The sequence below is a fragment of the Hipposideros armiger genome, unplaced genomic scaffold, assembly GCF_001890085.2.
Source record: "Hipposideros armiger isolate ML-2016 unplaced genomic scaffold, ASM189008v1 scaffold_964, whole genome shotgun sequence".
Lineage (NCBI taxonomy): Eukaryota > Metazoa > Chordata > Mammalia > Chiroptera > Hipposideridae > Hipposideros > Hipposideros armiger.
Window position 1 is genome coordinate 91,377 of NW_017732314.1, and position 15,663 is coordinate 107,039.

Consider the following 15,663-nt stretch of genomic DNA (forward strand, 5'->3'; position numbering starts at 1 on the left):
TTAGATGGGATATAATTGGAAATTATATAATCCTTATCAGGAAATAAAATCAATAATAATACATGATAACCCTAAGATAACCCAGCAATTCCAATCCTAGGTATTATACCCACCAGAAAAGCACACATATATGAGGTCTAACAATTAAGTTCCCAAACTTAATGATGATGCTACCTTTTTTGATATCAGAGGGATTATTCATTGTGAATTTGTACCAACTGGACAAACAATAAACCAAGTTTACTATTTGGAAGTGCTGAAAAGACTGTGTGAAAAAGTTAGACGACCTGAACTTTTCGCCAACAACTCATGGCTCTTGCATCACAACAATGCACCAGCTCACATGGCACTGTCGGTGAGGGAGTTTTTAGCCAGTAAACAAATAACTGTATTGGAACACCCTCCCTACTCACCTTATCTGACCACCAATGACTTCTTTCTTTACCCAAAGATAAAGGAAATGTTGAAAGGAAGACATTTTGATGACATTCAGGACATCAAGGGTAATATGACAACAGCTCTGATGGCCATTCCAGAAAAAGAGTTCCAAAATTGCTTTGAAAGGTGGACTAGGCATAGCATTGGTGCATAGCTTCCCAAGGGAAGTACTTTGAAGGTAACCATTAGTGATATTCAGCAATGAGGTATGTAGCACTTTTTCTAGGGTGAGTTTGCTAACTTAATTGTCAGACCGCATATGTACCAAAACACATATACAAGAATGTTAATAGCAGCATTATTCAAAATAGCCAAACACCGGATACAACCTAAATTTCAAACAATGAAAAAACAGATAAATAAATTTTCTTTATCAATGTTATATTCAGTGATGTTTATTAAAGAAATAATAATAATATGGGAAAATAAAAAATCTGTGATATCTACCTATGCATAAATCATTATTGGGTACCTCCTATTGCAAGGCACTGTTAGCCACTCTCAAATTAATTATTGGATTACTTATTATTATTGTACCACATATAGTAGACCTTTGGGGGAGGGGTCTTAGTTATCTTGATAAAGTGGCAGTAAGTTTGTCGTTCTGAGAGCAGAGGCCTAATGCTAAGTTTATTCTTCTATCTGTGGTCCACCAGGCAATAATGATAAAAGGACCACAAGATAAACACTTCTACTTATGTACTAGGATCCGCAAAATGTACTCAAACACTTAACAAGTATTTTCAATGTAACACACCTGAATGGGATGTCTTTATCAGAAAATATAATCAATAATAGATGATAATAACTATAAGGAATGTATGACCTTAATGTGAATTTTTTAAAACTCTAGTTGAGGGTAGGCTAGCTTTCAAAAAGATTTCACATTTCCTCAACTGACTTAAAGTCAAACTTTTTAGACTATTAATAGGCCAGCTATCCATCTGGCATTTAAATCCCATCTTCTAAAAGACAAGCTGACATAGTGAGTTTCTTATATTTTAAACTAAGGGATATACAAAGGAGTCTATTAATACCATACTCTTAATTAAAGTCGGACTGCATTAAGGCCAAATTACCTTAAATATGGCATGTTTTAGTGTTATGTTCTACATCTTTTTTTTAACATATTATATGTGAATATTTGTAGAGGCCTATGAGATGTGTATTACAATGTCAGGAGCATTCATTCCCTAAACCAAAAGTAAGGCCACAACAGAACCAAAACTCAGATGGGTGGGGGCAAAAACAGAAATGACTCTGGAAAATACTCAGGGGGAAAAAAAGTCCAGAGCTTTAGCAAACCATAACCTCAACTTTCTAATTCCGACATGATAGTAGGGAACATCTGCTTACCAGTTAAATACACTGCCATTTACATGAGGGAGTACATTTAATAGACAAAGCATTAAGATCACTGAAGGATGACATGTTTTGTTTGCAGTAATGTGTGACTACACAGCCCTTCCAGCCAGCACTCATGTCCAACATAACTGAGTAGCCCTGTGCGCCATTACATCAGATTCTTATTGTTGAAAGCCTGTGTCTGGCAAAGAAAACAAAGCTGCTCTGGATAGTCCATGTTGTGATTTCCAGGACCACAGAGCAAGTATAAGATTCTCCTTGCAGATATTTAATGCTGAGGAGCCACAGAATCTAAAACCATGAAAACTAACAGTCTAACGGCTTTGAGTTTATATGGTTATTTCAATCATCATTTAAAAGAGATAGAACTAGAAAGAACTTTCCTAAACACCTTGACTAATAAATTGTCAGGGTATAAACAACAATTAAATTATGAAATGGAAATTAGCTGTTATGATCAAGCCATATGGCTAATATAATTGATTGGTTCATATTTTTAACAAGAGGAAAAGCACAACCCAAAAAATAACTGAATACATTTTACAAAATTAAATAGAGGTGATATGTTCTATTTTGTTGGACAGGTTGGGAATTTGTGTGTGTGTGTCAAGAAAAAGAGGGGAAAAAAACCTTTGTCATCTCTGATTTTGAATGTAAACTGTAAACAAAAAAGTTCAATGATTTGACTGACTTTAAAAAACCTCACACGGATTTTCCAGTCAAGATGGTAGAATAGGTAAATGCTGCACTCACCTCCTCTCAGGACCATACATACCAATTACAACTAAACTATGGAACAACCATTACTGAGAATTACCTGAAGTCTAACTAAACCGAAGACCTACAACTAAGGACACACAGAAGAAGCCACCTTGAGACTGGTAGGAGGGGCAGGGACACGGAACAGGCTGGTCTCACACCTGCATGTGACCATTAAAAATTGAGAGGGATATCTCAGCTTTGGAGGAGCAAGGGGTCCCAGCCCCTCCCAGCCTAGGGTTTCAACGCTGGAGAGAGAAGTCCCCATAACTTCTGGCTGTGGAAAACAGCAGAGATTGTGGTTGAGATGGAGGGAGGCTGCACTTCCAGGCTTTCCTCTTAAAGGGACCATGCACAGACTTACTCATTGACAGACTCTCTCACTCTGAGCTCCAGCACTAGGGCAGCAGCTCCAAAGGCACAAGGGACACACAAGGAGGAACTGAGCTGTCTAGCTTCAGGTTGTGGGCTGGATGGGGAGCTTTCTCCCAAACAGAGGAACTGGCCAAAGCCATTGTTTCTTTGTTGAGCCCTCCCTCTCCCTGCATGCAGACATAGGCAGATGCCATATCTGAGTCTCCATCAAACCTTTCATCCGGCCCACCCTAGTGATTCCCTGAGACCATGCCCCACCCAACTTTAAGGCACACCCAAGCCTCTTCCAGTGGCTTTTCCATATAAACGGCCTACCTTGGCTCATGCTGTGGACTTTCCTAAAATCTCTCAAAGGTTCACAAAACCCATACAAGCAGTATCTGGCTTTGGCATGTCTCATACCTCTGGCTGAGCAGCCCTAAACTCGGCAATAGTGACAGCTGGCCTTGGATTTTGGCTTGACCTCTCAAGGCACCTCCAAAGCACAGTACAGGTGGCAGCCATCTCTGGATTATTTTGTGGCTTATGCCAGGTGGCCCCAGGCAAGGCACAGACTATGGCTGAACTTGGCCTGCAGTGAGTCCCCCTCCCAGGAGGCCCCGGGGCTGGCAGTCCAAGTGGCCAGCTTTGGACTGGGCCAGAGCATCACCCAGCCACCTCCAAGGATGACATACCCAAAGGGCATACTGGGCAGGTACCAGAGCCCTGTTAAAGCAAACCCTGCTCTGTAGGGTCAGCTCCTGCAGAACAGCTTCTCCACTATAGTCACAGCCAGTCCTCATAACCAGTCAGCATGAGGGTTAGTCCCTCCCACTGATGTGCAAACAGCAATCAAGTCTCAACTACAACAGGAGGAAACACAATCTACGCAAGGGACACACTTGGAGCACCCAGCTCTGGTGACCAGGGAGACTGCACTACTGGGTCCCACCTGACACCTACTATAAAGCCACTCTACTAAGACCGGGAGACATGGAAGCCCTACATAAAAACAAACACAGGGAGGCAGCTGAAATGGGGAGACAAAGAAACATTTCCCAAATAAAAGAACAGAACAAAGCTCTAGGAAAAAAAAAACTAAACAAAATGGAGACAAGCAAGCTAACCAAACACAGAGTTCCAGACACTGGTTATAAGGATGCTCAGTGATCTCAGGGAGAACTTCAACAAAGAGATAGGAAACATAAAAATGGAGACAGAAAGAACCAGCCTCAAGGAACCAAGCATCGAGTAGTTACTTCTACGTAGTTCCGAAATCTTCTTGGTCTGTTAACGACCAGATTGCAGACGTGCACCTGCAGTGCCTGCTCCTACTGTTTCTCCCGGCCTGGATCAGGAGGAGGTGACTTCATGCTCCCGGACCAGGGACCAGCAGTGCCAGTGCAAGACGGGGTCCTACTACTGTGACTCAGGGGACTGTGTGGAGATGTGCTACCACTGTACCAGGTGCCAGCCTCCGGGGATGGGCACACCAGGGAGGCTGCGACCTGACCCCTGGAGTATTCTCCTCTGACACTGCACAGCCCTGGTGAACCTACCAGACAGCTTGATAGTCTTTCCCTAAAAGTGCCTTAAGTGAGGCTGTGCTGCAGGCTTCTGTCACCTAAATTCCTCCGTCCTTCAGTCATGTCGCTCTAGCCTCTCCAATGAGGCTGACACCCACGGACCCCAAGAGGCACCCAGCAGCCCTTGGTGTGAACTTGCCACTGTTGGACGAGGGCTCAGCATTGGCACCTGGAGCCAGGACCCCCCCCCAGGGCCCTCTGAGGACCCCGAGGATGGAATTGAGCTCCAGGTGGTGGTGATGGGAGGAAGTGACACAGCCCCAGAGCAGGCGTCACAAGCTCATGCTCCTGCTGCCTGTGTCCCCCAGGGCCCGGCCGAGGCGTCAGCCTCCCTCTGTCATCTGCAGTAGGAATACGAACATAAATAAATATTATTTGAAGGACACATCCTGCAATGGTTAAGTCACCCGGATTCTTCATTTACACCACCAATAGGATCTATTACGAATTCAGACATAATCCAGAATGTCACTGGAAGATACTGATGAGATTTGTCGAACTTGAGGATAACAACATTGAGATTTGCAAACATGAGAATCCCGGCAATTTGAAGGAACAGTATCATAACATGCTCCTGAGGTGGAGAAACAAGCTCAGAAGGGAAGCACCTGTGTTTAAACTCATGGCTGCCCTCCACCAAATGGAGCTCCATATATATTTGCAGAATATTGTGAACAAATTGGTTGCTGACAATATCTTGGGTAGACATGCCAAGACCCCAAACTAGAGTAAACTCTTTTTCAGGATGGGATTGTAACTAAGCGATATCGTGGATGGATTCCCATTTCCAGTCCCATTGGAAAAGTCCTGAATCCCACGTGAGGCTGAGACCCTTATCTACATGGATTCTGTGTAAAGCTTCCAATGGGGAGGTCAGTTCATGTATAAGCGAGAGTGCTCCTCTGCCAGGCCAGTGCGTGTGGCAGAGATGGGCCAATGCTAAGAGATTCCAGGGACCGTGAGCTTGTCTCGTCAGGCCCCGCTCATTGTGCCGGGTGGGCTCACGTTCCTCAGAGCCCCTACCCTGCGCTGAGCCCAGAGGAGTTGGTGGCTGTCTTTCTGTCTCCACCAACTCCTTCATTTCAGAGTCACTGATGTCCCTGTCGCCTAGAACATGGTGTAGCACTGACTGGGTGCTCCATGAATACATAGGCGCAATGACAGTCACCCCGCCAGCCATTCTGAGCTGTCACAGACCTAGTTACACCTGTCATCAGGATCAGACCGTCCTTCGGGTCTTCTGCCTCAGGATCAAACTAGACTAGACCCCACCTTTCTAAGCCAGGATAGGCCATGGTGGGCCATGGTGACAGTTATAGAGACGTTATTTCAGTGCCTTAATCTTTTAAAAGTATTGATGCAAAACATTGTTGTAGTAAAATGTGCAATTTAATACTGCAAGCTTTTATAAAGTTTTGTATTAAATTTATTGGGATGACAATGAGTAACTTATAACTTTTGTACCTAATAAAATTTATATTAAAAAAATATGGAGACAGAAAATGTAACAAAAGAACCAGTCAGAAATAAAGACAACAATAACTGAAATGAAGAATACATTATAGGGAATCAACAGATAGATGAAGCAGAGGATTGAGTCAGCAATTTAGAAGATAAGATAGCAGAAAACACCCAATCAGAACAGCAAAAAGAAAAAATAATCCAAAAAAATTCGGAGAGTTTAAGGGGCCTCTGGGACAACATCAAGCGTACCAACATTAGCATCATAGGGGTACCAGAAGGAGAAGAGAGAGAGCAAGGAAATGAAAATCTATTTGAAGAAATAATGACAGAAAACTTCCCTAACTTGACAAAGGAAATAGACCTACAAGCCCAGGAAGCTCAGAGTGTCCCAAAAAAGATGAACCCAAAGAGGCCCACACCAAGACACATCCTAATTAAAATGCCAAAAGGTTAAAGACAAAGAATCTTAAAAGCAGCAAGAGAAAAGCAATTAGTTACTTACAAGGGAGCTCCCATAAAACTATCAGCTGAGAAACTTTGCAGGTTAGAAGGGATTGGCACAAAATAGTCAGTGATGAAAAGCAAGGACCTACAACCAAGATTAGTCTACCCAGCAAAGCTATCATTTAGAATCAAAGGACAGATAAGGAACTTCCCAGACAAGACAGAGCTAAAGGACTTCATCACCACCAAACCAGTATTACTAGGAATGTTAGAGGGACTTCTTTAAGACAAAAAAATAAAATAAAAATAAAAATTATGAATAATAAAATGACAATAACTACATATCTATCAATAAATACTTTAAATGTTAGTTAATTAAATGCTCCAATCAAAAGATAGGGTGACTGAATATATAAGAAAATAAGACCCTTACATATACTGCCTATAAGAGATTCACTTCAGATCAAAAGACGCACACAGACAGGAAGCAAAGAGATGGGAAAAAGATATTTCATGAAAATGGAAATGAAAGAAAAAAAAAGCTGTGGTAACAATTTTTATACCAGACAAAATAGACTTCAAAACAAAGTCTATAACAAGTGACAAAGAAGGACCCAATAATCCCACTTCTGGGTAATTATCCAAAGAAACCCAAATGCTACTTTGAGGGGACAGGTGCATCCATATGCTCATTGCAGCATTGTTTACAATGGCCAAGGTGTACAGACAGCCTGGGTGTCTGTGAATGAATGAATGGATAAAGAGAAGGTTATATATATATATATATATATATATATATATATATATATATATATATATATATATATATATATATATATATATATATATATATATANATATATATATATATATATACATAATGGAATATTGCTCAGCCATGGAAGGGAATGGGTTCTTGCCATCTGCGGCAGCATGGGTGGACCTGAAGGGTATTGTGCTGAGTGAGGTATGTCAGGCAGTGAAAGACAGATGCAATGTGATTTCGCTTATATGTGAAATCAATCTAAAAAATAAAATTAAAAAACAAAACAGAAACAAGCTCATAGATACAGAGAACACTTTGATGGTTCCCAGTCAGGAGGGGGTTGGAAATGGGTGAAAAAAGGAAGGAATTAAGAAGCACAAATTGGTTGTGACAAAGTAGTCATGGGGATGTAGAGTATAACATAAGGAATACAGTCAACAGTATTGTAATAACTATGTATGGTGTTAGATGGCATTAGATTTATTGGAGTGATAGATGGGAGGAGGGTGGAGGACAGGGTGAGAAAGGTGAAGGGATTAAAAGGTACAAATTGGTAGTTGCAAAATACTCACAGGATTGTAAAGTAAAGCATAGGGAATATAATCAATAATTATGTATAATACCAAGTGGGTACTAGTCAGGGGAATCACTTCTTAAATTATATGTTTAACCACTATGCTGTACACCTGAAATTAATATAAAATAGTATTGAATGTCAACTGTAATTTAAAAATTAAAAGGGGGAAAAGGTGAAGGGGGACAAGAGATTCAAATTTCCAGGTATAAAACAAATAAGTCATGGAGATGTAATGTACAAAACAGGGAATATAGTCAATAGTATTGTGATAGCGCGGTACAGTGTCAGATGGTTGCTGGACTTATCATGGTGGTCACTTCTTTAGGTATATAAATGTTGAATAACTATTGTGTACCTCTGAAACTAATATAATATTGTATAATACATTAGCTGTATTTTAATAAAAATCTTAAAAATAAATAAATAAAAATAAAAGTCATTTAGAAAACATGCAATATTGACAGAAAATAAAAATGTTATGTAGACATATTGCCCAGAAATAATATTCAGCAAATTCGTTGGCATATGCTTCCAAATTTTTTCTTATCTTTTACATAAAATGGGATCATACTTTATATTTTTTATTATTTATCAAACTGGATTAAACTGTATATATACTATTTTTTTAAATCCTCACACAAAATGAAAAACCAAATGGAAATTTGCACATATATATGCAAAATAAATGGACATATGTGTGGGGCAAAGAAATATTAAAATGAGAAGCTATACAAATATTCACTTCTATAGTTGATAGCATGAGAAAAAATAGTTCCGGCTTTTTTCCTGATTTCAAAAGTACACTTCAGCATATCTGAAGTAACTCTGCAGTTACATCATGCTTTGACCGTGTTCTATCTGCAGCCCTCTATCTAATAGGTGACAATTTTCTGTATTGATACTGGAGAAACTGAGATGTATTTACAAGAAAACATCCCCAGGGTTGATGGAGAGGTGTTTTAAGTTTTAAAGTGGCAAACTGGGTAGGGTTGTCCCTTCTCATAACTGAGTCCCTTCCCTGAAACTCATGCTGGGCTGCCTGTCTAGGCTGTAACTTTCCTTCTATTAACCTCTCACCCTGAATGAAAATAAGCCCTAAGCATTCTGCACTGGAAATGTCTGTCCTTTTGGGTTCCTACTCTTTGCTTAGGTTTCATTTGGATTTTATTGTTGTTGTTATTGTTTTTAGTGAATTGTTGACTGACCTCCTGTGTTGTCAGTTCGAAGTGTTTCAACATATACTATGCCTTTTAACTTTCACAAAGATCCTTTAAAGAAGGCATTATTATCCTTGTCCCCATTTTACAGATGAAGAAATTAAAAATCAGAGAGTTTAGTGGATTTGGCCTTATACTGTGTGTGACAAAGACCAGAAGACAGATCAGTTCTAAGCGCACACTCTTTTCACTGAGCCATATGCAAAGAGAAATGTGTTCCTTGCTTTTCTTCGCCCTTTGAAATGGGATTCTGGAAGGTGGGGGTGGTTAATTTTTTTAAAATGGTTCACACCGAACAAGGAGCAGAAATGTATGAATCTGGGACCTTGGGTTATGAGAATACATAAGAATTTTTCTCAAATCATTCCAGCCAAAGCCTGTCTGACATTTTTAAATCCCCTAGCCTACCTTTGACTAGCCACTCCTCTGCCATGCCTCATATCCAAGATCCTGAGTCCACTGGGTCTTATCTTGCCTGCCTGTTAGGGTAGGAGAGAGAGAGACTCTTGGGTTTGCCCTGCTGTGTGCATAAAGGGAAATGACATTTTAGAGTATCTCCTATAAGCAAGGCACCGCTTTCTGTGTGACCTGAAAATAACTCGTTGAAATCCTTATGACCCCTCACTGAGGTAGGACTGTTATTTATCCCCATTATCCAGAGAAGGATACTGAGGAAGGTTAAGTAATTTGCCCAAGATCTCACAGCGAATAAATGACTCAGGCGGAGGTGGGGGCTGCAGAATCGGCCAGGAGGTCCCCCAGGGTCACGCTCAGACCCATGCTGTTTCCCTAGAGCTCTCCTTAGTGCTGGCCTGGACTTGGTACAAGGATCTCAGCGCAGTCACTAATGATCGCAAGGCTGAGAGAGAAAGATGGAGAGTGTCGGGTCAAAAACCAACGTTTATGTTCTTTCCTTTCTCTTAAAAAGAAATCCTCTGGCCCTATAAAGTCGAACGCCTAGGGACAGAGTTGTGCGAGGGACGGGAAGGCCTCGGTGATTTTCGCGGGTGCCGCGAGTCTGGAAACCGGTAGGAGCCAGCAGGGACGGTCCTTCCCACCAGCGTCGGGCCCGCGGTCTTGTCCCCTTTCCAGGCCAGCCTCGGCCGGCTGGAGGAGAGTAGAGGCACCTGGGCAGGGCTCTGCGCGTTCCAGGCGCCTGACCCGGCAGCTGGCCCCGCGCTAATGTGAGCCCCTCGCGGCAGGAACAGGCTTCCGCATCCTGACCCCGCGTACCAGTTTGGGAATGAAGGGCATACATCAGGGCACCTCACCACGTTCAGGGCCAAGTCCCTGAGAGTCTGGGCCTCTGTCCCTTCCCCACCCGCCAGCCGCCCCTCTCTTCTAGCCCCCAGAAACCGCGCAGACCACTTCGCCCCGAGGAAAGCTCAAGTTTGTGCAGCAAGCAGAAGGCAGAGGTCAGAAAAGGGTTTGGTAACCCACCAAAGGGGGGGTCCCAGACAAAAAGTGAGGTCCGCCGCTTTTCAGTTTAAAAAGTGTTCAAGTTTCCAGTGCACAGATTTCATCTGGGTTCTAACTCCATAATAAGAGCCAACGACCTAAGAAAACACTTCCAGGTAGGACCTGGGTAAGGCCAACCGCGAGCAAGTCTGACTGCAACTTATGAAGTCTCCTAAGATAAAGATGTCCTTTTTCCATGCGGGGAAACTAAGGTTTCAACTGAAGATACCAAAAGTCAGGCCTGCACTTGCCTGGCGCAGCCGGTGGCCCCAATCCCCTGACTCAGCCGCTCTGCCTCACCTGGGACCCTCCCCATGTCCCACCGGTCCCCATCGATTGCTCACGTTGGGCGTCCCCACAGGCAGGCCATCAAGCAAGGGTCCGCTTCCACGGGTCTCCCAGGATGCTTCCGGGGTTGGATGGGAAACGGCTGTTCCCAGCCTGGGCCCGCTCGACCCCGACACCTCAGACCACCGTGCTTTAAGGACTTCGTCACTCCGCTTGACAGCTTGATGGGCGGTTGGCGACAGCCCTAAGCCACTGTAACTGGCTGAGTCCGCGCATCTGAGACCTGCCCTGTGCAGTCACCAAGCACAGCTCCAGTCCTGCCCATAAATTTCAAGAGGCAACCGAGGCTCAGACCAGAAATAGACATGAGGGGCGCACACACTTTAGAGTGCCCAAACCGGATCTCCAACCCAGTGGGTTTCTCCTGACCCCCACGCCCGGAGATGAGAGGAAGGATAACTGCAATAGCTATCATTTACTGACCGCTGACTATGTGCCAAGCAAATTTTAAAAGGCTTAATTTTCTTGAGCAAGCCTCTTAATAACTCAAGGAAACAAGTTCTATTTTTAAACCCATTTTTCAGATGAGAAAGCTGAGATGCAGAGAGGTTAATATATCAATTACCTGAGCTCCAACCAGGAAGAGCCTGGCATCCAAGTGCTTTAATGCTAGAGGATGGGGTGGGGATAGTGTTGATAAGGGAGGGAAAATGTGTCCTTCAGGGCTCAAGTGGGCTCCCTGATCCTTCGGTTCTCTCCCCGGTCATCCCCCCAACAAAATGCCTGGAGGGTTTCCACGGACCCTGACTGAGGGGGCAGGGCAATGGAGGCAGGATTCCCCTGAGAATCTGGAGGCTCCGGACACCTCATCTGGATTCTAATCTTGGCTCTAGGTGTTTTAGCTGTGTAACCTTGAGCAGGCTGCTTAACCACTCTCAGCTTCTGTTTCTCAGCTATAAAATAGAAATAATAATAATGCAGAACATACATGGGCAACTCTTAAGATGCTGGTAAGGATGCAATGAAGTAAGAGACTTACTTTTTCTTGTTATTTTCCCTTTGGCTTCCTCAGCTTAGCATGGTGCCAGGGACATAGTGAATTCTCAAGATAAGGTATTTTCCTTCCTTTCTGCTTTTCTAGAAACAGGGCAGTCTGGGCACTGCCTGATTCCTCCCAGGCATGGGAACAAATAGGTGATCCTCTCTCAACCTCAGGCCTGGACCAAATGAGGCTGGTGGGAGGAGCATTTGGTGGACTGGCCTGGGCCTTGGGGTTGCTGAGAGCAGTGAATATTGGGGAAGGGAAGAGTGTGGCCAAGGAAGGGAGCAAGGCTGGGTCTGCAGACTTGCTGCTCTTTCTTATAAATCAGAACAATTAATACGCAGAACTTATTCTATGCAGGCCCTGGTGTGAGCTTTACACATATTAACTCAATCTTCTCAACTGTCCATTACAGTAGGACTATCCCTGTTTTATAATTAAGGAAACTGAGGCAAAAAAAGGACCAGTAACTTACCTGTGGTCACACCACCTATGAGCATCAAAGGGGAGTTTCAAACCATGGGGCTATACTGCCTCTCACATTAGGTGAGTGGTGGCAGTGGGAGGAAGGGAGGCTAGTTAGAACCTGAGTCTGCAAGATTTCCCCACAGCACCCTTGAGTCTGGAGGCTTGCAGGTGACAAGACCCTGTGTACCTGCCTCCATCCCCCAGCTACTCCTCATATTCCCCACAAGACCTGGAGCCCACTGTCTGAGGCTGCATCTTCAAACTGCAGCTTCCTCTAGCCTTATCCCTGAACCCTAGACCTGCCTTGGGCCTTACCACTACTGAATCTGATGCTGTCCTCATGGACCTCAATCTCAGGGCTGCCTCCATCATCAATCTGTCACAGGCACTATTCTGTCACCATCCTGGGGACCTCTCTGGATCCAGGTTTCTCAACTTTACCTGCCTGGGGACCTGTTCTCTGCTTGAAGATCTGGTCAAATTCCTAGGAAAACTCAGCCCTCTGCCCCTCGATCCTGTTTTCTCTCCTCTAGAGACCTTGTGGGACAGCCAGAACTGTGCAATCTCCAGGCCATTTCTTTTGCATTGAAATGGGGAGAGGGCTGTATCTTGGTGACTCTGAGGCTGCAGAGAGTTCTGGGCTCTGGACCATGTATGTGGAGATCATCCAGCCCAGGAGAGAACCCAACTCCCCTCAACTCCATTCCCTTCGACATTGCCTCCTGCCCCTGCCCAGAACCCCAGCCTAGAACTGGGTCTAACCAGCCCTGAGTATAAGGCTCTGTTCCTAGGAACCTCTCCATCCCTTCCCTTCTGATTAAGGATGGCTGTTAAGGCTGGTGTTTCCTGGCCAGGGCTTTCCTCCCGCAGAATTGAACCTCTAAGGCTTTGCTCACCCCATCCCCACTCACCATTCCATCAGCAGCCCTGAGTGCTTCAAGAGCTTTGGCCTCTCCTCTGTCCTCTTCATTTATTCATTAGTTCAGTCAACAAATATGTATTTAGCCTTTATTCTGCACTGGGTTCTAGAGATACCCCAGCTAAATCTCAACACTTGCCCTTTCTGGCCACTCATGTTTTAGCCAATACAAGGAGAATACAGGAGTTTCTGAAGGGAAGGAAGGAGAAATCAAGGAAGGCTGCCAAGGAGGTGACCCCAAGGGTGGATAGGGGTGGGGGTGGGGCAGAGAAGCTGATGGGGCATTCCTGAATGGCCCTCTGGACTTCACTTCCACGTGGCCTCTCCCAGGACAGCCTGTTGGTCAGAGAGGCAGAGGGCAGAGCTCTGAGCTCGGCTGAGCACTTTCCTGGATTATCACTTCACACGCCCCTGGGAGCCTTCTGCGGTTGGGCCAGCAGAGCTCTGTCCGCGACACATTCACAGGTGGCCTGTCTCTCACCACTCCTGGGCCCACGCATCTGAGTGATGGGGTGATCAACCTTTCCAAAGAACCAAACCCGCTCCGGGGTGACCTGGACAGTCAGCGGGGTTGAGAAGCTTTGGAGGAATGTGGGGAACGGGGAGGGAAAGGCCAAGTGCAAACAGCTGTGGAGATTGCAGCCTTTAAGCTTTCCCCCCTCATTCCCGTCTCTTGGCTTATTTCCTCAGTCCAGCCCTTTTGGAAGCCGCAGGGAACACGCACCCCCAGGTTCGCGCGGGCGGGAGCGAACAACTCCTGGCTCCTCCTGCAGCGGCTCAGTCCCCAGCCTGGGGAAGAGCGGGGAAGGCGGAGAGCCGGCGGTGCGTCCCCCTGCGGCGGCTTTGGAGACCTAGCCCCTGCCAACCGCGTACCCGAGCTGCCTGCCCCCGTGCTGTCCTCGCAGAAACGCCTAACGCCCTCTCTCCCGGTCATCCTGCCCTCTCCATTCCGCACCCCGGGGATGGGGTGGGCATCTCCCAGATACGGAGTCCCGGGCTGGAGCGCACCGCCAGAGCTGAACCTAAGAAGGCAGAAGTTCGCGGGTTAGAAGCGGCGATCCTGGCAGCCCTGCCCGAAGCTGACCAACCCAAAGGAGGGGAGGACCAAGATAGGGTCGTGTGTGGTGGGGGGTTAGCCACTTCACCCCAGACCGCCTCTGCAGCCCGGCTTCCATCACTTGAGCCGCACCTTTTGCCGGCTCAAACAGGAGCCTTCCTGTTTGGTTAACACCAATGCAGACCTACGCCCATGGGTGTCCGCCATATGGAGAACAGCTCCCTAGTATGGAGCCGCCCTTGTCACCCGCACAAGCCTTCTAGGGTAGCTTAGCCAAAGTGGCTGAGATCACGAACTCAGTGCGAGATTGAACTCCCATCTGCCACTTAGAGAAAGTGTTCATCACACAGCCCAGTTTATCCCCTCAGTAAAACGGAGATAATGGTAGAAGCTGAGAGTTAAATGAGTTGATATGTGAAAAGTGCTTTTGACAGTACCTGGCAAACGGAACGCGCTTAAATGTTAACTGCCCAGGATGTAACTGACCAAGATTATTTTTAAGTGGGGGAGGGAGGGAGAATATAATGTAACGAGGTCCCAGTGGAACCCCCCATTTAAATCTCTTCTACCTCCCGGCAAAGCCTCCTGCCCAAGGTATCTGGTCTTGTTGTCGAGAGAACTTGTCAGGCCTCGCGATCAGGGTGGGCATACTGGTGCTGCTTGTATCGGGTGAGGGAGAGAGGCTGGGACTTAGAAATCTGGGGCCTAGCCCTGCCCTCCCGAAGCTTCCACTCCTGGGTGAATATTGGCTAGCTTCCCGCTCCCTCTCCCCCCACCCCAAAAGCTGCCAAACCTAGCAGGAGACCTAAAGAGCTTTGCCCACAGTCTTGGAATGGGGCCGGAAACAACGCAGTCACCGCCTCTGTGACTTAGCTCTTGCCAAAGGGCTGTTTAAATCCCCTTGCCTGCAGCCCGCTTAAGTCGTCTGCTGGTCTGGAGGCTGCCAGGTTTACCCATCCGGCCTCCCCCCGAATCCCCGACAGGGGAAACACTGGGCCACGCTGGGCAAGGTGTTCCCCTGGCAGGCACAGCCCGCGCCCGAGGCGGGCTTTGAGACGGCAATTAATTACCGGCTGGGAAAGCCGGAGTCCCAGCCGGGGCTGGTGTCTCACGGCTGACAGGACTCTCTCTACAGCCGCTGAGAGGGCAGGCGATTCCTAGCAACTTCTCCCAAGAAAATGGGTCCGTGTTTATCAACCGGCGCGCCCCGCCGGCACCTTTCTTTAGTAAACACTCTTTAAACAAACAGCCCATCCGCTCTGTTATTGCCAAAGCTGCTCAGAGCTCTAATAAAAGCCCAGGGAAGATCAGAACCCGCGTCCAAAGCTGCTGCTTAATCCAATGAAGGCAATTTCCGAGGATAATTGCGAACATGTTTTAATGCATATGCATGAAAAAGGATTTTTTTCCGAGAGACCGACTTTACATGCTTATGTAATTGATTGAGGCGCTGACCCGCTA